This window comes from Pristiophorus japonicus, chromosome 1 (genome assembly GCF_044704955.1).
Source record: "Pristiophorus japonicus isolate sPriJap1 chromosome 1, sPriJap1.hap1, whole genome shotgun sequence".
NCBI lineage: Eukaryota > Metazoa > Chordata > Chondrichthyes > Pristiophoridae > Pristiophorus > Pristiophorus japonicus.
This window is the reverse complement of record NC_091977.1, coordinates 13,243,741-13,266,684: the sequence shown is the minus strand read 5'-3', so window position 1 is coordinate 13,266,684 and position 22,944 is coordinate 13,243,741. Positions and strand designations below refer to the sequence as shown.

The window sequence follows — 22,944 nt, the reverse complement described above, 5'->3', positions numbered from 1 at the left end:
AGGGGGTCCAAGACAATTGGAGACCAGGCACAGCTCGATAAGCTTAATTGCCGACGGCAAAGTGTTGGCCGCAAGCTCAGTGCCGAGTAGTGCCATTGATGGTGGATGGCCCAAGGCTTGGTTGGGGGGCAGGCATTAGGTGGGTGTCTTCCAAAGTTACTTTAAAAGTTAAACGTTGGTAAAGGTTCCCAATTTATTTCAAAAGTTTCGAAAAGTTGTTAAGAAGTTTTAAAAAGTTTCTAAGATTTGTTAAAAATCAAAGATGTAAATCAATAATAGATTATAAAAGTTTCCCCAATTTAAAAAGTTTCTAAAAGTTGTTAAAAGTCAAAGATGTAGATTAATAATAGATGCTAAAGTATTTCGGTTGAGAGTCTATGGGAAGACACGGAGGAGATAGCTCCTGAAGAGCAGTCGGTGTGCAGCGACTGAGAAAGCTTATTGCACCCTCTGTTTTACAGCGTCCCAGCCGGTTAGCCCAACATGGCTGACAGTCATCCTTCTTCTGTTGGCCCTGATGATCCTGATTGCCATCGCCTGCTTCATCTGGAGAAGCAAAGGATTTTGTACAGGTACCGACTAACGTTCATTCACATTCCTAGTGACCCTGACTCTTCCGGTGTCACCCGTGGCTAAGATCGGCAACACTCTTGCCTCTGAGTCAGAAGGTCGTGGGTTCAAGACACACCGTGGCTGCAGATATCACTAGGTCTCGGTAGAATGGCACAGAGCCTGCTGCTTCAAAGCTCCCTCCAGAGACTTGAGCACAAAATCCAGGCTGGCACTGAGGGAGTGCTCAATTGCCAAGGTGCCATCTTTCAGATGAGACGAGGAACTGAGTACCCGTCTGCCCGCTCAGATGAACATAATATATCGCATGGCACTTTTCGAAGAACAGAAGCATTCTTCCTTGCATTCAGACCAATATTTCTGCCTCAACCAACATCACTAAAAAACATATTTATCTGGTCATTTATCGCAATGCTGTTTGTGGGATCTTGCTGTGCATACACTGGCTGCCATGTTTCCGACATTACAACAATGACTACACTTCAATAGTACTTCATTGGCTGTGAAGCCCTCTGGGACATCGCAAGGTGGAGAAAGAGGCTATATTAATGCAATTAAGGACATACGAATATAAGAAATAGGAGCAGGAGTAGGCCCCTTGAGCCTGCTCCGCCATTTAATACGATCATGCTGATCCGATCATGGACTCAGCTCCACTTCCCTGCCCGCTCCCCATAACCCCTTATTCCCTTATTGGTTACGAAACTGTCTATCTCTGTCTTAAATTTATTCAATGTCCCGGCTTCCACAGCTCTCTGAGGCAGCGAATTCCACAGACTTACAACCCTCTGAGAGAAGTAATTCCTCCTCATCTCAATTTTAAATGGGCGGCCCCTTATTCTAAGATTATGCCCCCTAGTTCTAGTCTCCCCCATCAGTGGAAACATTCTCTCTGCATCCACCTTGTCAAGCCTCCTCATAATCTTACACGATTCGATAAGATTACCTCTCATTCTTCTGAATTCCAATGAGTAGAGGCCCAGCCGCAGATAAAGGTTACAAAGACAGATAGGGAATGAGTGACCATCAGGCAGAGCAGGAGTAGGAAGGCAGTGCAGGGGTCCCTTGCGGCCATCTGCTCCAAAACAGATACATCATTTTGGGTACTGTTGGGGGAGATGGCTCATCAGGGGAAGGCAGCAGCAGCCAAGTTCATGGCACCATGAGTGGCTCTACTGCACAGGAGGGCAGGAAAAAGAGTGGGGCAGCTATAGTGGTTGGGGATTCTATTGTAAGGGGAATAGATAGGCGTTTCTGCGGCTGCAATCGAGACTCCAGGATGGTATTTGCCTCCCTGGTGCAAGGGTCAAGGGTGTCTTGGAGCGACTGCAGGGGTTCTGGAAGGGGAGGGTGAACAGCCAGTTGTCATGGCGCATATAGGTACCAACGATATTGGTAAAAATAGGGATAAGGTCCTACCAGCTGAATTTAGGCTGCTAGGAGTTAAATTAAAAAGTAGGATCTCAAAGGTAGTAATCACAGGATTGCTACCAGTGCCACGTGCTAGTCAGAGTAGAAATAGCAGGATAGTTAAGACGAATACGTAGCTTGAGGAATGATGCAAGAGGGGTGGATTCAAATTCCTGGGACATTGGAACTGGTTCTGGGGGAGATGGGACCAGTACAAACCGGACGGTCTGCACCTGGGCAGGACCGGAACCGATGTCCCAGGGGGAGTGTTTGCTAGTGCTGTTGGGGAGGGTTTAAACTAATATGGCAGGGGGGTGGGAATCCATGCAGGGAGACAGAGGGAAGTAAAATGGGGGCAGAAGCAAAAGGTAGAAAGGAGATGAGGAAAAATGGAGGGCAGAGAAATCAAAGGTAAAAATCAAAAGGGACACATTACAACATAATTCTAAAAGGGCAAAGAGTGTTAAAAAAACAAGCCTGAATGCTCTGTGTCTCAATGCGAGGAGCATTCGGAACTAGGTGGATGAATTAACTGCGCAGATAGCTGTTAATGGATATGATGTAATTGAGATTACGGATACATGGCTCCAGGGTGACCAAGGCTGGGAACTCAACATCCAGGGGTATTCAATATTAAGGAAGGATAGACAGAAAGGAAAAGGAGGTGGGGTAGCGTTGCTGGTTAAAGAGGAGATTAACGCAACAGTAAGGAAGGACATTAGCTTGGATGGGTAGAGTTGCGGAAAACCAAAGGGCAGTGGGAGTTATATACAGACCACCAAACAGTAGTAGTGAGGTTGGGGATGGCATCAAACAGGGAATTAGGGATGCGTGCAATAAAGGTACATCAGTCATGGGTGACTTTAATCTACATATAGATTGGGCTAACCGAACTGGTAGCAATATGGTGGAGGAGGATTTCCTGGAGTGCATAAGGGATGGTTTTCTCGACCATTATGTCGAGGAACCAGCTAGAGAGCTGGCCATCTAGACTGTGTCTTGTGTAATGAGAGAGGATTGTTGTGCGAGGCCCCTTGGGGAAGAGTGACCATAATATGGTAGAATAGGAGCAGAGAAGTCTTACTGCAGTTGTACAGGGCCTTAGTGAGGCCTCACCTGGAATATTGTGTTCAGTTTTGGTCTCCCAATCTGAGGAAGGACATTCTTGCTATTGAGGGAGTGCAGCAAAGGTTCACCAGACTGATTTCCAGGATGGCAGGGTTGACACATGAGGAGATAAAGGATCAACTGGGCCTGTATTCACTGGAGTTTAGAAGGATGAGAGGGGATCCCATAGAAACATATAAAATTCTGACGGGACTGGACAGGTTAGATTCAGGAAGAATGTTCCCAATGTTGGGGAACTCCGGAACCAGGGGACACAGTCTAAGGATAAGGGGTAAGCCATTTAGGACTGAGATGAGGAGAAACTTCTTCACTCAGAGAGTTGTTAAACTGTGGAATTCCCTACCCCAGAGAGTTGTTGATGTCAGTTCATTGGATATATTCAAGAGGGAGTTAGATATGGCCCTTACGGCTAAAGGGATCAAGGGGTATGGAGAGAAAGCAGGAAAGGGGTACTGAGGGAATGAACTGCCATGATCTTATTGAATGGTGGTGCAGGCTCAAAGGGCTGAATGGCCTACTCCTGCACCTATTTTCTATGTTTCTATGTTTCTATGTTGGTCCCTTGCAGTCGGATTCAGGTGAATTTATAATGGGGAACAAAGAAATGGCAGACCAATTGAACAAATACTTTGGTTCTGTCTTCACTAAGGAAGACGCAAATAATCTTCCGGAAATACTAGAGGACCGAGGGTCTAGCGAGAAAGAGGAACTGAAGGAAATCCTTATTAGTCAGGAAATTGTGTTAGGGAAATTGATGGGATTGATGGCCGATAAATCGCCAGGGCCTGATAATCTGCATCCCAGAGTACTTAAGGAAATGGCCCTAGAAATAGGCGGTCATTTTCCAACATTCTATAGACTCTGATCAGTTCCTATGGATTGGAGGGTAGCTTATGTAACCCCACTTTTCAAAAAAAGGAGGGAGAGAGAAAGCAGGGAATTATAGACCAGTTAGCCTGACAGCGGTAGTGGGGAAAATGTTGGAATCAATGATTAACGATGTAATAGCAGTGCATTTGGAAAGCAGTGGCAGGATCGGTCCAAGTCAGCGTGGATTTATGAAAGGGAAATCATGCTTGACAAATTTTCTAGAATTTTTTGAGGACAAGGGAGAACCAGTGGGTGTGGTGTATTTAGACTTCCAAAAGGCTTTTCACAAGGCCCCACACAAGAGATTAGTGTGCAAAATTAAAGCACATGGTATTGGGGGTAATGTATTGACATGGATAGAGAATACGTTGGCAGACAGGAAGAAGAGAGTCAGGATAAACGGGTCCTTTTCAGAATGGCAGGCAGTGACTAGTGGGGTACCGCAAGGTTCATTGCTGGGACCCCAGCTATTTACAATATACATTAATGATTTAGATAAAGGAATTGAATGTAATATCTCCAAGTTTGCAGATGACACTAAGCTGGGTGGCAGTTTGAGCTGTGAGGAGGATGCTAAGAGGCTGCAGGATGACTTGGACAGGTTGGGTTGGGAATGTGAGAAAGTGTAGAGGGATATTGAAAGAATGTAAAATATATATAAAGGATTGAACATAAAAACATGCCATGCTTCCACAGACCGTGGTCACCAGCTGGGGTGCTAAGTCAGCGTGAATCAGCTAAAAATGTGGTGCAGATAACAGGATAAGGACGGTGTCGCAGAATCAGATGGTGCAGTACTGATATATTGTAAACATAGTCTCGAATGCAGAGGGGGAGGGAACTAAAGTGAGGCGGGCTGTGTCTGCCGACCATGTGCAGCAGAAAAGCCCTATTGGCCCAGAATGAAGTACGGAGGAAAATGATTGGATGAATCCTTTATGCATGAGCCGCTTGGAAAATGTATAACTACCGTGTGTATGCACTAAAACCTTGCTTGTCTTTGTAAGTCAACGAACTCCCAGAGAGTCGGTGTTCCTTTGCTAAGACAAGCCAGCATCGATGTCACATTAATAAAGTATAACTCAAAGTAACTTGGTGTTCATGTCAGTGTTTTCGCTGAGACAGATTGAGGGAAAAGAATTCATATCAACAGGGTGAGTGGGCAAATGCATGGCAGATGCAGTATAATGTAGATAAATGTGAGGTTATCCACTTTGGTGGCAAAAACAGGAAGGCAGAATATTAGGAAAAGTGAAGGTGCAACGAGATCTGGGTGTCATGGTACATCAATCATTGAAAGTTGGCATGCAGGTACAGCAAGCGGTGAAGAAGGCAAATGACATGTTGGCCTTCATAGCGAGTGGATTTGAGTATAGGAGCGGGAGGTCTTACTACAGTGGTACAGGACCTTGGTGAGACCACACCTTGAATATTGAGTACAGTTTTGGTCTCCTAATCTGAGGAAGGATGTTCTTGCTACTGAGGGAGTTCACCAGACTGATTCCCGGGATGGCAGGGCTGACATATGAGGAGAGACTGGATCGACTGGGCCTGTATTCACTGGAATTTAGGAGAATGAGAGGGGATCTCATAGAAACATATAAAATTGTGACGGGATTGGACTGGTTAGATGCAGGAAGAATGTTCCCGATATTGGAGAAGTCCAGAACCAGGGGTCAAAATCTAAGGATAAGGGGTAAACCATTTAGGACCGAGATGAGGAGAAACTTCTTCACTCCGAGAATTGTGAACCTGTGGAATTCTCTACCACAGAAAGTTGTTGAGGCCAGTTCGTTAGATATATTCAAAAGGGAGTTAGATGTGGCCCTTACGGCTAAAGGGATCAAGGGGTATGGAGAGAAAGCAGGAATGGAGAACTGCAGTTGCATGATCAGCCATGATCATATTGTATGGTGGTGCAGGCTCGAAGGGCTGAATGGCAGACTCCTGCATCTATTGTTTATGTTTCTATGTTTCTATGTTTCTACGTAACCTACTCAACCGTTCCTTATAAGTCAATCCCCTCATCTCTGAACTGCCTCCAAAGCAAGTATATTCTTCTTAAATATGGAAACCAAAAGTGCACGCAGTATTCCAGGTGTGGCCTCACCAATACCCTGTATAACTGTAGCAAGACTTCCTTGCTTTTATACTCATGCACAAGTACCCCCAGGTCCCGCTGTACTGCAGCACTTTGCTATTTTTCTCCATTTAAATAATAACCTGCGCTTTGATTTTTTTCTGCCGAAGTGCATGATCTCACACTTTCCAACATTATACTCTATCTACCAAATTTTTGCCCACTCACTTAGCCTGTCTATTTCCTTTCACAGATTTGTTGTGTCCTCCTCACACATTGCTTTTCCTCCCATCTTTGTATCATCAGCAAACTTGGCTACATTACACTCAGTCCCTTCTTCCAAGTCATTAACCTGTTGAGTGTTGCTCGATATTCCAGTATTGCTGTTGCCCTCGGGTGCCGAGAATCACCTGACGAGGAGGACATGGAAGGAAAGTGGGGAAGTTCCTTGACCACCGTGTGATTACACCTTGTCCAATTTTCCTCTCTAGAATAAGGGGCCGCCCATTTAAAGCTGAGATGAGGAGGAATTTCTTCTCTCAGAGGGTTGTAAATATGTGGAATTCTCTGCCCCAGAGAGCTGTGGAAGCTGGGACATTGAATAAATTTAAGACAGAGATAGACAGTTTCTTAATGGATAAGGTATTTAGGGGTTATGGGGAGCAGTCAGGGAAGTGGATCTGAGTCCATGATCGGATCAGCCATGATCGTATTAAATGACGGAGCAGGCTCGAGGGGCCGTATGGCCTACTCCTGCTCCTATTTCTTATGTTCTTATGGTGTGGTCAACCTGCTTAGAGTTAAATAATAGCAATGTAGATGTGTTTGATATATTAGAGTGGCCCACAAACTGAAAGAGCTGCAATCCTTAACAGTTCCTGTGTCTTGTTTTGCGTGACAACAGATGATACTGAGGTGTTTGGTGCTGTCTTTAATGTTGAGCAGACTTGCTGACTGACTTTGAACCAGTTACTGTACACCTTTCGTAATTTTCCATCTTCCTTACTTGGTGAAAGTATTTCAAACCACAATCTGACATCTACTGGCTGATGTAATATAGGAACGTAAAAACAGGAGTAGGCCATTCAGCCCCTCGAGCCTGTTCCTCTATTCAATTAGAGAAGGCCATTCAGCCCCTCGAGCCTGTCCGACCATTCAATTAGAGAAGGCCATTCAGCCCCTCGAGTCTGTCCCACCATTCAATTAGAGGAGGCCATTTAGCCCCTCGAGTCTGTCCCACCATTCAATTAGAGGAGGCCATTCAGCCCCTCGAGTCTGTCCCACCATTCAATTAGAGAAGGCCATTCAGCCCCTCGAGTCTGTCCCACCATTCAATTAGAGGAGGCCATTCAGCCCCTCGAGTCTGTCCCACCATTCAATTAGAGGAGGCCATTCAGCCCCTCGAGTCTGTCCCACCATTCAATCAGATCATGGCTGCTCTGTACCTCAACTCCATTTACCAGCCTTAGCTCCATATCCCTTGATACTATTACCCAGCATTCTCAGCTTTTTATCGTGAGAGTTCCTAATTTCCACTGTGCCAAATGTCGTTCAGGTTAAATTTACCTTTTCCTTTTTGATTTATTCAGGTTTGCTGGAGACTCAACGTAGACCAAGGTAAGGAAACCATCATCTCCTTTTGGTCATTCTCAAACAATCAAAGTGATTTTTCAAAATATGCCCAACATTTTCTATTATGTTGACAGTTAGAGGCAGATTCTAAAAACTATTTGTTGAGAGGTGCGCTAAGATTTATCGATAAGGAATAGTCGTCTTGGCGTCCTGGTGTGGGAAAAGCTGGAATGTATCCATGAGTTTTCTGTTATCAGGATTATTCAACCATGAGACTTATCATAACCCAATCTGATAGTCCTCTCATCAGATGACCCAACGTGCTTCTTCTACAGTTGGATGCCAATCTGGAATGGGAATCCTGTCTGATTCCCTCCCCATTCCCTTGGTTTCTGTAGCCAGGGGTCGAGTGTAACTCCCATGCTGCTGACTACTGACCAGGGTTTGAATTTGGGTCCTTTTAAGTCAATACCACATCACGTGATCAATCCACTCATTACACCGTTGGGAGAGCCTCTGGATTATTTTTCTCTTCCATTTTTTCTCTAAGTGGTTGGGCTTCGTTCTGCCATTGTGCCCATGATCAAGAACCCAACATCCCATTATCAAGAATAAAATCCTCGGCTGTCAAGTACCCCAACACAATCATAAAAATTTACAGCATGGAGGGAGGCCATTTCAGTCCATCGTGTCCGCGCCAGCCGACAAAGAGCTTTCCAGCCTAATCCCACTTTCCAGCTCTTGGTCCGTAACCCTATAAGTTACGGCACTTCAAGTGCATATCCAAGTACTTTTTCAATGTGGTGAGGGTTTCTGCCACTACCACCCTTTCAGGCAGTGAGTTCCAGATCCCCACCACCCTCTAGGTGAAAAAAATTCCCCTCAAATCCCCTCTAAACCTCCTACCAATTACTTTAAATTTATGCCACCTGGTTGTTGACCCCTCTGCCAAGGGAAATAGGTCCTTTCTATCCACTCTATCTAGGCCCCTCATAATTTTATACAGCTCAATAAGGTCTCCCCTCAGCCTCCTCTGCTCCAAAGAAAACAAACCCAGCCTATCCAATCTTTCCTCATAGCTAAAATTCTCCAGTCCAGGCAACATCCTTGTAAATCTCCTCTGTACCCTCTCTAGTGCAATCACATCTGTGATGACTCGAACTGCATGCAGTACTCTAGCTGTGGCCTAAGTAGTGTTTTGTACAAGCATAACCTCCCTGCTCTTGTATTCTATATCTCGGCAAATAAAGGTAATTATTTCTTATGCCTTCTTCACCACCTTATCTACCTGGCCTCCTGCTACCTTCAGGGATCTGTGGACATGTACTCCAAGGTCCCTTTGTTCCACTACAATTCTTATTGTTCTACCATTTAATGTGTATTCCCTTGCCTTGTTAGCCTTCACCAAATCCAAATCCATATAGACTACATCAGATCAGCCATGATCTTATTAAATGGCGAAGCAGGCTCGAGGGGCCAAATGGCCTACTCCTGCTCCTATTTCTTATGTTCTCATGTTCAAACGCACTACCCTCATTGATCCTCATTGTTAACTCCTCAAAAAATTCAATCAAGTTAGCCAGACACGACCTTCCCTGAACAAATCCATGCTGACTGTCCTTGATTAATCCGTGTCTTTCTAAATGAAGATTTATCCTGTCCCTCAGAATTCTTTCCAATAATTTTCCCACCACCGAGGTTAGGCTGACTGGCCTGTAATTATTCGGTCTATCCCTTTCTCCCTTTTTAAACAAAGGTACAATGTTAGCAGTCCTCCAGTCCTCTGGCACCACACATGTGCCAGAGAGGATTAACAGCCTGGGATACATTTCATCTGGGCCTGGGGATTTATCCACTTTCAAAGCTGCTAAACCTCTTAATATTTCCTCTCTCACTATGTTTATTTCATCTAATATTTCACACTCCTCCTCCCCGATTGCAATGTCTGCATCGCCCCTTTCCTTTGTGAAAACAGACACAAAATATTCATTGAGAACCATTCCCACTTCATCTGCCTCCACACACAGATTACCTTTAAGGTCTCTAATAGGCCCTACTCTTTATTTCGTTTTCCTCCTGCTCCTAATGTATTTATAAAACATCTTTGGGTTTTCCTTCATTTTACAAGTGTTTGCTCATCCTGCATGAGCCTTGGTAATTGGCATCATAGACAAGCCTGTTCCTGTCCTCATCCGATATCCTCTCACTTTCTAGGAGTGGCAGCCCTGTTTGATTGATTTTTTTCCCTTTCCTCCTAAGCCCATAATCCTGAGACCAATTGTAGAAATTCCTCCCAGTGCTCATTGTGAGATTGGCTAACTCAACGCAGATCACTGACCAAACCTAAAGAATTTGCATTGATATAGTACTTTTCACCACCTCAAGACATCCCATAATCACTTTACAGCCAATGAAGTATTTTAGAAGTATAATCACTGTTGTAATGTAGGAAATATGGTAGGCAATTTGCACACAACAAGCTCTCACAAATAGCTTACAATAACTGGCCAGATGATCTGTTATCGGTGTCAGTTGAGGGATAATTATTGGCCAGAACACTGGGGAAAACTTATCTGGTCTTCGAATAGTGCCATGGGTTCTTTTACATCCAACTGTGGATAATGTGGATAAATGTGAGGTTGTCCACTTTGGTGGTAAAAACAGAGAAACAGACTATTATCTGAATGGTGACAGATTAGGAAAAGGGGAGGTGCAACGAGACCTGGGTGTCATGGTACATCAGTCATTGAAGGTTGGCATGCAGGTACAGCAGGCGGTTAAGAAAGCAAATGGCATGTTGGCCTTCATAGCGAGGGGATTTGAGTACAGGGGCAGGGAGGTGTTACTACAGTTGTACAGGGCCGTGGTGAGGCCACACCTGGAGTATTGCGTACGGTTTTGGTCTCCTAACTTGAGGAAGGATATTCTTGCTATTGAGGGAGTGCAGCGAAGGTTCACTAGATTGATTTCCGGGATGGTGGGACTGACATATTGAGAAAGACTGGATCAACTGGGCTTGTATTCACTGGAGTTCAGAAGAATGAGAGGGGATCTCATAGAAACGTTTAAAATTCTGATGGGTTTAGACAGGTTAGATGCAGGAAGAATGTTCCCAATGTTGGGAAAGTCCAGAACCAGGGGTCACAGTCTAAGGATAAGGGGTAAGCCATTTAGGACCGAGATGAGGAGAAACTTCTTCACCCAGAGAGTGGTGAACATGTGAAATTCTCTACCACAGAAAGTTGTTGAGGCCAATTCACTAAATATATTCAAAAAGGAGTTAGATGTAGCCCTTACTACTCGGGGGATCAAGGGTTATGGCGAGAAAGCAGGAATGGGGTACTGAAGTTGCATGTTCAGCCATGAACTCATTGAATGGCAGTGCAGGCTCGAAGGGCCGAATGGCCTACTCCTGCACCTATTTTCTATGTTTCTATGTTTCTATGTTTCTAACTGAGAGGGCACACAGGACCTTGGATTAATGTCATATCTGAAAGCCGGTACCTCCGACACTGCAGCACTCTCAGTATTGCACTGGGAGTGTCAGCTTCGATGTTGTTCTCAAGCCCGTGAGTTGGGACTTAAACCTACAACCTTCTAACTCGGGGATAAGTGCTACCAACTGAGCCATAGCTGATCCTGGGACCTTCCTGATCTGCACGTCTCATAGTTCCATGCCATAAGACTGCATTTACTCACTGAGCTTACTGATCGAGGTATTAATGTTCATCGCATAACAGCTATGTCCTTGTCATTTTTCTAGTCATCCACATGATTCATCTGCTTCTTCAAAAAGAGTCCAGGATCCGTCCCTCCCTCCATCAGGTACTGGAGCACAACCTATTGGTGTCTCTTTTCATTGCTGAGAACAGTCTGTATTGCACCTGAGATAAGATGGTGTATCTGTAATATGACCTGCACCTGAACATTGCTGCTTTATCTTTTATAGAATAACACAGGGGAACAGTAGTGCAGTGCTTGTGTTACTGGATTAGGAATCCAGAGACCTGGATTAATAACTCCATCCTCATTACTCTCCTCCCTCTAGAAAAGAGAAGGCTGAAGATTGACTGATAGAGGTCTTTATGTTTATGAAAGGAGTTTGATAGGGTAGACGTTGCCACTTATGGATGCGACCAGAATTAGGGGCTATAAATATAAGGTAGTCACTAATAAATCCAATAGGGAGCTCAGGAGCAACTGCTGCACCGAGAGAGTGGTGAGAATGTGGAACCCACTACCACAGGGAGTGGTTGAAGTGAATAGTATAGATGAGATAAGCACGATGGAGAAAGGAATAGAAGGATCTGACAGAACTAACAACGTAGGGAGGAAGAGGAAACAGGGTTAAGGTCCTGCAGTCAGAGTTTAAGGAGCTCGGGAGGAAGTTAAAAAGCAGGACCTCAAAGGTAATAATCTCTGGATTACTCCCAGGGCCATGCGCTAGTGAGAGTAGAAATCAGAAGATATGGCAGGTTAATGCATGGCTAGAGACATGGTGCAGCAGGGAAGGCTTCAGATTCTCGGGGCATTGGGAACAGTTTTGTAGCAGGAGAGGCCTGTTCCAGATGGATGGATTGCACCTGAACAGAACTGGGCAGGTTAACTAGTGCTGTGGGGGAGGGTTTAAATTAATTTGGCAGGGGGCTGTGCACCCAGATGTGGTATTAAAAACAAGGTGCACAGAGGACTGGGAGAGACAGTGAGAGTTAGAAATACATCAGAATCGGGTGGGACCATAGAAAATACAAAGAGGTGTAAGTTAGGTTTGGAGTGCATGTGTGTAAACGCACAAAATGCGGTTAATAAGGTCGGTGAGCGTGTCGGTGAAAATAGCCACATGGGAAAATGATGTAGCAGTGATAACGGAGACCTGGCTCAAAAAAGGGAGGATTGGATGTTTAATATTCCTGGCTTTTCAGGAAAGATAGGGACGGAAAAAAGAGGCGTAGCAGTATTGATTAAGGAAAACATTGCAGTGCTAGAAAGAAAGAATGTCCTTGAGGGGTCAAGGACAGAATCTATTTGGTTAGAGTTAAGAATTAATAAGGTACCATTACATTACTAGGTGTATTCTATAGACCACCAAATAGTGGGAAGGAGATAGAGGTGCAGATTTGTAAGGAAGTTATTGAGAGGTACAAGATCTATAGGGTAGTGATAATGGGAGACTTTAACTATCCCAATATTGAATGAGGCAGTGATTGTGTGAAGAGAATGGGAGGAATTTCTGAAGTGTGTTCAGAAGAATTTTCTAGATCAGCATGTTTCCTGCCCAATGAGGAAGGAAGCATTGCTGAATCAGAATAAGGGGTGAGATGAGGAGAAACTTCTTCACTCAGAGTGAATCTTTGGAATTCTCTACCCCAGAGGGCTGTGGAGGCTCAGTCTTTGAGTATATTCAAGACAGAGATCGATAGATTTTTGGATATTAAGGGAATCAAGGGATATGGGGATGATGCAGGAAAGTGGAGTTGAGGTAGAAGATCAGCCATGATCTTATTGAATGGCAGAGCAGGCTCGAGGGGCCGAATGGCCTACTCCTGCTCTTAATTCTTATCTTCTTATGTTATGTAGACCTTGGGATGAAGTGGGTCAAGTGGAGAATTTTACAGTGGGGAATAGTGATCACAGTATCATAAGATTTAGATTAGTTATGGAGAAGGACAAGGAGCAATCTAGAATAAAAATACTTAACTGGAGGAGGGCTAATTTCAGTGACTTGAGGAGGGACTTGGCCTGCATAAATTTGAGTCAAAGACTGGCAGGCAAAAATGTAATGGAACAATCTGAAGTGATCTAACAAATCACTCCATTGTATCAAACTAGGGATGGGCAATAATTGCCAGCCTTGCCAGCGATGCCTCAATCCTGAGAATTAATTTTCAAAAAGCCACGTTCCTTGTGATATCAGTATCCTGGGGAATGGGAGTAGGGACTGGGGCGATGGGAGTGGAGGGTGGGGACTGCAGGCGATGGGGGGGTGGGGGCTGGGGCGATGGGGGTGAAAGAGGGGTGGTGGGTGGGGTGGAGGGTGGGAACTGGGGCGATGGAGGGTAGGGTGGCGGGGGTGGGGTGCTGTGGGTGAGCGATGGGGGTGAAGGAGGGATGGAGAGTGGGGACTGGGGCAATGGAGGGCAGGGTGGCAGGAGTGGGGTGCTGTGAGTGGGAGATGGGGGTGGGGACTGGTGTGCGATGGGGCTGAAGGTAGGGGTGGAGGGTGGGGACTGGGGCGATGGAGGCTGGGGCGGTGGGGGTGAAGCAGGGGTGGAGGGTGGGGACTGGGGCGATGGAGGCTGGGGTGGTGGTGAAGCAGGGGTGAAGAATGGGGACTGGTGGTGATAGGGGTGAGGGACAGTTTAATTTTCTGCTGTGGGAATGGGAAAAATCTAATCCATTAACAAGTGATTGAATTACAGGGCAGGACTCTGCAACCATTTACAGTATCGTTACGAAAAGAAAGCTCAATGGTGCAGACAGAGGTAAGAAGAGCAGTGCTACCTGCTGAGCTGGCTTAGCTGTTACATTCCTTCTTGCTTCTATCGTTCTGCTATGGCATTTGTTGGGTGCTCAATCCAACATGAGTGGTCATGTTACTGGCCTAGTAATCCAATAGGTCCCACAGTAAGTTGGGGGGGTGCACTGTTTTTAGGTACACGTACTCTTCTGTTTTGGGACTTTTGACCATTTTGTAGTGAAAAAGAATTGGGAATGAGTTATATTGAAGTTACTGTTTCCGAGCTTATGGCCCGCATCCCACCGTAGGCCACTCGGCTCATACAGCAGTGCCTGGTCTCCAGTCACCTTAGCCCCCCCTTGCCACTGGACCAAGATCTTGCTCTGCTAAGCCCGTGTGGTAGCTGGTGTGCAATGGCCACTCCGTGTTAAAATAATTCACGCACAGGCATCTCCCACCCTTCAAAATGAAGTTCAGGACCTGGAATGTCAGGAACCTCAAGGTCAACTCAGTCACCTGAGAACTCACTTTTGGAGTGGAAGCAGGTCTTCCTTGATTTCGAGGGACTGCCTATTGATGAATCCAGTAGGACAGCAAGTCAAATCTCCACCATTGGCCGTTTGGGGTACAGATTCACAAGGCATTCAATGCAACACTGCTGGCTTTATCAAAAGAGGCAAAGAATATATAAACCAAGAGGTCATGCCGAGCCTATATAAAACTTTGATATGGCCATAAACTAAAGCAAAATACGACAGGTGCTGGAAATCTGAAATAGAAAATGCTAGAAATACTCAGCAGACCAGGCTGTTAATGTTTCAGGTCAATGAGCTTTCATCATGTTAACGCGGTTTCTCTCTCCATAGATGCTGCCTGACCTGCTGGATATTTTCTGTCTTTATTTAATATGACCATAGTTAGAGTACACTGTGCAGTATTGGGCACCGCACTATAGTGAGGGTAGTTGAGGCTTCAGAGAGTGTATAATCACGATTCACTGGGATACTACCTGTTATAGGGAAATCGTCATCATCATCACAGGCAGTCCCTCGGAGTCGAGGATGACTTGCTTCCACTCTAAAAGTGAGTTCTCAGGTGACTGAGGAGTCCAATGCAGGACCTACAGCCTCTGTCACAGGCGGGGCAGACAGTGGTTGAAGGAAAGGGTGGGTGGGGAGCCTGGGCTGACACACGCACCTTCCGCTGTCTGCGCTTGCTTTCTGCTTGTTCGTGGCCATGGGACTCGAGGTGCTCAGCGCCCTCCCGGATTTTCTTCATCCATATTGGGCGGTCATGGGCCAGGGATTCCCAGGATTCGGTGGGGATGTTGCACTTTACCAAATACAAATTGAACGGAAATACAGATGGAAATACAAATACAACAAAAGGCTCGAAAGTTTGGAGCTTTCATAGAAATGTACAGCACAGAAGGAGGCCATTCAGCCCATCGTGTCCGTGCCGGCCGACAAAGAGCTATCCAGCCTAATCCCACTTTCCAGCTCTAGGTCCGTAGCCCTGCAGGTTACGGCACTTCAAGCGCACATCCAAGTATTTTTTGAAATGTGGTGAGGGTTTCTGCCTCTACCACCCTTTCAGGCAGTGAGTTCCAGACTCCCACAGCACCCTCTAGATGAAAACATTTATCCTCAACTGCCCTCTAATTTTAAAGTAATTTTGTTTGAACAACCGAGATTAAGAGGGGACGTAATAGAAGTGTTTAAAATTGACTGTTTACAGTAGTTAACTCCCATCTACCATGATCCCTGTGCTCACTGACCTACATTGGCTCCCGGTTAAGCAACGCCTCGATTTCAAAATTCTCACCCTTGATTACAAATCCCTCCATGGCCTCGCCCCTCCCTATCTCTGTAATCTCTTTCAGCCTCACAACCCCACGAGATGTCTGCACTTCTTAAATTCTGCCCTCTTGAACATCCCTGATTATAACTGCACAACCATCGATGACCGTGCCGAAAGCTGCTTGGGCGTTAAGCTCCGGAACTCCCTCCCTAAACCTCTCCGCCTCTTTTTCCTCCTTTAAGACGCTCCTCAAAAACAATCTCTTTCACCAAGCTTTTGGTCATCTGCCGTAATTTCTTCTTATGTGGCTCAGTGTCAAAATGTATCTGTTTTGTCTTGTAACGCTGCTGTGAAGCGCCTTGGGACATTTGACTACATTAAAGGCGCTATATAAATAAAAGTTGTTATTGTAGATGAAGGGAATTATTCTGAGTTTAAGGACCTGAAGGGGGAGAAGAGAGAGACTCTCGCGCCACATCGAACCGTGATAGAGCTAACCTGCAAGCGATGGTTGCTAAATTGGTTGATATAGAAACGTTTTGTTGATACGTTGAATGCTAAACATAACCCAGGCAAACATCCTGCTTCTCTCCTATAACATGAGGAAATACAGGAAGGCCATCGTGCCGGTCAAGCTCGACCCTCCACATATCACCCGCAGCTTCCTTCTCACGGATACTCCACAATTTACTTACTCTCTAGACGCCGATGAATGTCACAGGTGCCACTTCTCCCTGATCTCTGCAGGTAACGGAGCAAAAAGCCAGGATCTTGATCGAACACTGTAACCTCTTTGCTCGCACACTCACTCCGATGGTCCTATCAGCACAGAAGCCTTTCAAAATCTATGGAAAATTAAGCTGTGTCTAGTAACCGTTCACGTCCGCACGGTTATTGTGATCTCCTGGACTGGTTTTGATCACCTGAGGGAGTCGGAGAGGAATCACATAGAATTTACAGCAACAGAAACAGGCCATTCAGCCCATTCTGTCAGTGTCCACTCGAGCCTCCACCTCTCACTCCACTTCATCTCACCCTATCGGCATAACCTGCTATTCCTTTCTCCCTCATGGTACTTATCCAGCTTCCTCTTAAATGCATCTATGCTATTCGCCTCAACTGCACCACATGGTAGCAAGTTCCATATTCTAAAGAGGTTTCTCCTGAATTACATGAGATCACACTGAGTTTACAGCACAGAATCAGGTCATTCGGCCAGACTGGGCCATGCCGGTGTTCATGCTCCACACGAGCCTCCTTCATCTAACCTTATCACCATAACCTTCTGAACATTTATTAGTGACTATTTTATATTTATGGCCCCTAGTTTTGGTCTCCCGCACAAGTGAAAATATCTTCTCTAACGTTTGCCCTTTCAAACCCTTTCATAATCTTAAAGACCTCCAGCAGGTCACCCCTTAGTCTTCTCTTTTTTAGAGAAAGGAGCCACAGCCTTTTCAGTCTTTCCAGAACTCTGCAGAGTATGGAGGTGGAAGTGTTTAGTCCTGATGCTCCGGCCATTATGGAGTGGGACAGGCTTGTTGGGCCAGCTGGTCTTATCCTGGCCATTATTTTAATATGCTTGGATGTCCATATTCCTTTCAAGCTAGTGCTGCTGGTGTCAGCTGGGGAGTCTCTGTCAGCCTGTGGCCTTTAATGAAACAGAAAGGTTTATGTTAGTTTTGCTACCAGCTGTCCAGCACCAAGCATCAGCAGCAGCAGCACGTCACTTGACCCAGAATAAAAAACATTTGTATCTATCTCCGTCCTGACGTGGTTCAACCCCCTTCTTAAATAGGCATTTAGCTCCTTTTTAATTGACACATCATTCACAGTTCTTGAATTCCAAACGTCCACTCTCTGTGGGGTAGGGAGCGTACTGGTTCTCCTAATCTGCGGGGTGGAGAGTATAGTTGATGTCCTAACCTGTGGGATAGGGAGTATAGCGGATCTGCTAACCTGTGGAGTAGGAAGTGTAGTGGATCTGCTAATCTCTCATTGCACTTGCTAGCTTTGTGTTCAGTGTGGTCAGCATCCCCAGCATCGAAGCACTGACCACACTCGACCAGCTCCACTGGGCGGGCCACATTGTCCGCATGCCCGCCACAAGACTCCCAAAGCAAGCGCTCTACTCGGAACTCCTACACGGCAAGCGAATCCCAGGTGGGCAGAGGAAACGTTTCAAGGACACCCTCAAAGCCTCCTTGATAAAATGTAACATCCCCACCGACACCTGGGAGTCCCTGGCCAAAGACTGCCCTAAGTGGAGGAAGTGCATCCGGGAAGGCGCTGAGCATCTCGAGTCCCGTTACCGAGAGCATGCAGAAACCAATCGCAGGCAGCGGAAGGAGCGTGTGGCAAACCAGACTCCCCACCCACCCTTTCCTTCAACCACTGTCTGTCCCACCTGTGACAGAGACTGTAATTCCCATATTGGACTGTTCAGTCACCTAAGAACTCACTTTTAGAGTGGAAGCAAGTCTTCCTCGATTTCGAGGGACTACTTATGATGATGACGTGTTCAATGTCCTCTAGCTCCAAGATCATTGACCACTTAAATTTATATTCTCCAGGCCTGAATAATGTTTCCAGTCTCTTCATAGTGAAAATGAGTAGAGTTAAAGAAAGAAAGACTTGTATTTATATCACGCCTTTTACGATCTCAGGATGTCCCTAAGCACTTTACAGCTAATGAAGTCGCTGTTGTAATGTAGGAAATGCGGCAGATAATTTGTGCACACAGCAAGGTCCCACAAACAGCAATGAGATAACTGACCAGATAATCTATTTTATTGATGGTAGCTGAAAGAAAGAAAGACTTGCATTTATATAGCGCCTTTCATGACCATCGGACGTCTCAAAGCACTTTACAGCCAATGAAGTACTTTTGGAGTGTAATCACTGTTGTAATGTGTGAAATGCGGCAGCCAACTTGCGCACAATAAATTCCCACAAACAGCAATGGGATAATTGTTGTGTATCTGTAAAGCATGCACTCCCACGTTCTGCCACCAGGGAGCGCATCCCCTGAAGTCCCAAGGGATCCCAGCATCCCTTGGGAGCACTGTATATAAGCCGGCCCCTAAGGCCTGTTCCTCACTTTGGAGTGTCTTATTAAAGACTGAGGTCACTGTTACTTTAACCTCCCTGTGTGCAGCCCCATCTGTGTTAGGAACACAATAGTAATGACCAGATAATCTGTTTTAATTATGTTGATTGAGGGATAAATATTAACCAGAACACCGGTAGAGAACTCCCCCCGCTCCTCTTTGAAATAGTACTGGGGGATCTTTTACGTCCATCTGAGAGAGCAGACGGGGCCTCGGTTTAACGTCTCATCCAAAAGACGGCACCTTTGACAGTGCAGCACTCCCTCAGTAACGCACTAGGCGTGTCAACCTGGATTTTGTGCTTTGGTCTCTGGAGTGGGACTTACTCAGATTGAAGAGTGTTACACTGAGCCACGGCTGATAACTGACAGAATCCCTGTTTAATATGACAGATTTTAACACGCAGCTGTTTCTTTCTTTGGTCCTGGGATGCCAGCATTTATTGCTCAACCCTTGTTGCCCTTGAGAAGGTGGTGGTGAGCTGTCTTCTTAAATCACCGCAGTCCGTGTGGTGGAGTTACTCCCACAGTATTGTTAGGGAGGGAGTTCCAGGATTTTGACACAGCAACGATTCCAAGTCAGAATGGCGTGTTACTTGGAGGGGAACTTGCAGGTGGTGGTGTTCCCATACGCATGCTGCCCTGGTCCTTCTAGGTGGCAGAGGTCGCAGGTTTGGGAGGTGTTGCCGAAGAAAGTTGAGAGGTGTGTGACTGACTATTATTTAACTCTTCTTCATTACAGTTTCTTCTGACGCCTGCACTTACGCCGATATTGTGTTCGTGAATCGACAAGGTAAATGGATCATCCATGAAAGCAGAGAGCAGTAACTCACGAATAGATCAGTTCTCTGACTGCCGGCCAAGGAGCTTCTACAGTCAACGCGACAGCTTGTTACAGCCCTAAACGCCTTCCTTTTCATTCTTTTCCCACCGCCCGTATCTTAACTGGCACCAAGCACCCATTCACCCATCACCCTTGTGCTCGCTGACCTACATTGGCTCCCGGTCCGACAATGCCTCGATTTAAAAAAAAATCTCAGAGTGCGATGGTGTAAAACGGGTGATGGCAAGTCGGCTGCCTGTTTTACATCTCTCCCAATTGTTATTTCCACTAACGTCAGTGTAACACTCCCTTGTGTGTGTAATGGTATAACGGCACACGCGAACCGAAAACTCATTGAGGCCCAGTGTGCAAGGGCCTGGATGCGCCCTCCATTGGCCTCTGCTACTAACCTGTCAGAGTTCATGGGGTCAGTGGGTGATCACCTCATTTAAATGGGGCTGGCTGAGTCCGCGAACCATGAGTGCCCGACTGTCACAAGAGGTTTGGTGGAGTCAACATTGGGAGGCCCTTTGTAAGAGGGACAAAAATCAACATTTACCTATAACTAACGTCTGGGTGTCCAGGCTATGATAACGTATTATTTATGTTGCTAGATTAGAAGATAATTCTCGAAGAAAGTGAGTTCAAATCCCACCATGGGAATTTGAGAATCTGAATTCATTTTGAAATAAAAAGCTGGTATCAACAAAAGTAACCATGAAGCTATTGGGTTGTCATTAAAAATCCCAACTGGTTCACTAATGTCCTTCACGACCCGGACTTCAAGGGTTAAGTTACGAGGAGAGATTACAGAAATTAGGGTTGTATTACCTAGTATTTAGAAGGTTAAGGGATGATCTGATCGAAGTTTTCAGGATATTAAGGGCAACAGAGAGGGTAGATAGAGAGAAACGATTTCCGCTGGTTGGGGATTCTAGGACTGTGGGGCATAGTCTAAAAAATTAGAGCCAGACCTTTCAGGAGTGAAATTAGGAAACACCTCTACACACAAAGGGTGGTTGAAGTTTGGAACTCTCTTCCGCAAACGGCAATTGACGCTCGATCAATTGTTCATTTTAAATCAGAGATTCATGGATTTTTGATAACCAAAGGTGTTAAGGGATATGGGGCAACGGCGGGTATATGGAGTTAGGTCGCACACAGATCAGCCATGATCTGATTGAATGGTGGAACGGGCTCGAGGGGCTGAATGGCCTACTCCTGTTGCTATATTCCTTTAGTATGGAAACCCGTTGCCCTTACCCGGTCAGGTCTCACAGCAATGTTGACTCTTTACCATCCTCTGAAATGGCCTAGCAAGCCACTCCGTTGTATCAAATTGTCCTGCAAGAAGGTAACCCAACACCACCAGCTTCTCAAGGCAACTACGCTGGGCAATAAAGGTTAGCTTTTCCAGTCCACATCCTGAGATTGAATGTTTTTTAAAAAAGCTGCAACCCAGACCTGGATTGTCGCTGTTGTCCCTGGATGAGCCATTGAAGGAGGGGCAGTTATGCCTCTTCCCTCTTGGTGCATCAGCCTCTGAAGATCTGCCAAGGTTTTGCAAGGCTGAGGTCACATCCATTCCGAACATTAGGGAAACGCTTTCTCCCCCACCCCAGCCCCGACTATGGCACTGGCTCTGTAAGGGGTGAGCACCCTTTACAAAGCCCTTAGGAATTGCCAGTGGGGAACTGGGTCCTGGCCTATTTCCCCAAGGGTATTCCTGCTGGATTTATGGTGGAACTGCAATAGAGAGGCCGAGCTTCCAACCCTACTGTGTGTCACTGGGTAGAAAACTCCTGTGTGTATTATAACACTACGGGGAAAGGGGCATTTCCTCAGGTCTAATCTCGCTCTGACGCCTTAACCTGGGCGTAAGTTTGGCGTAAACCCTGTATGTATGGGGAAGGAGCAGGGAAGTGGGATTACTTGAATAGTACTACCAAAGAGCTGGCACAGGCACGATGGACTGAATGGCCTCCTTCTGTGCTGTATGGTTCTATGATTCTGTGTAAACAGGTTTGGCACAGCAGTTACAGAGGCGGAGCTGGAGAGGGACCAAGGGAATTCTCCCACCCTATGTGAGTGGAGGTAATAATGCTCCTGCGTATATATTAATATTAAAAGTCTTATGATTTTGTTATTAATTTTCAGTTTTTTCTTTGCATGTTTTAGGTGGCAAGAATCAGGCTGTTAACCCTTCGGATTCTGGTAACTAAATTATATCTGTGATTAATTTCTGACGTCTGTAGGTTATAATCATTCAGCCGAATGGTGATAAACCCAATAGGTTTAATCGATAATATACCATGTTAAAACTATTTTAAAGTTTAAAAAGGGAGTTCTAGAAATGCATCTTGGGCGGTATCGGATTGGCCGCCTGTTATATGCAACACTTGATATTCAGCCCCATCGTAGTAAAGGAGAGAATTCTAGATTACTCAGTAAGATAATGGGACTAAAGGTGGATAAATCCCCTGGACCTGATGGCTTGCATCCTAGGGTCTTAAGAGAAGTAATGGCAGAGATAGTGGATGCATTGGTTGTAATTTACCAAAATTCTCTGGATTCTGGGGAGGTCCCAGCAGATTGGAAAACTGCAAATGTAACCCCCCTATTTAAAAAAGGAGGCAGATAAAAAGCAGGAAACAATAGACCCATTAGCCTAACATCTGTGGTTGGGAAGATGTTGGAGTCCATTATTAAAGAAGCAGTAGCAGGACATTTGGAAAAGCAAAATTTGGTCAGGCAGAGTCAGCACGGATTTATGAAGGGGAATTCATGTTTGACAAATTTGCTAGAATTCTTTGAGGATGTAACGAACAGGGTGGATAAAGGGGAACCAGTGGATGTAGTGTATTTGGACTTCCAAAAGGCATTTGACAAGGTGCCACATAAAAGGTTACTACACAAGATAAAAGATCACGGGGTTGGGGGTAATATATTAGCATGGATAGAGGATTGGCTAACTAACAGAAAATAGAGAGAAAATGGTTCATTCTCGGGTTGGCAACCAGTAATCAGTGGGGTGCTGCAGGAATCAGTGCTGGGATCCAACTATTTATAATCGATATTAATGACTTGGAGGAAGGGACTGAGTGTAACGTAGCCAATTTTGCTGA

General features: G+C 45.6%; 1 long non-coding RNA gene across 1 annotated transcript in view; it reads left to right on the top strand.

Moving 5' to 3' along the window:
• The window catches only part of LOC139276142 (uncharacterized), an 88,232-nt gene extending 74,125 nt beyond the window's left edge, over positions 1-14,107 (top strand). The window contains exons 2-4 of the long non-coding RNA XR_011595827.1: positions 7,648-7,675; positions 11,394-11,455; positions 14,050-14,107. This is a non-coding gene — a long non-coding RNA (uncharacterized lncRNA). The remainder of the gene's footprint in view (positions 1-7,647; positions 7,676-11,393; positions 11,456-14,049) is intronic.
• Positions 14,108-22,944: the final 8,837 nt, after the last annotated feature.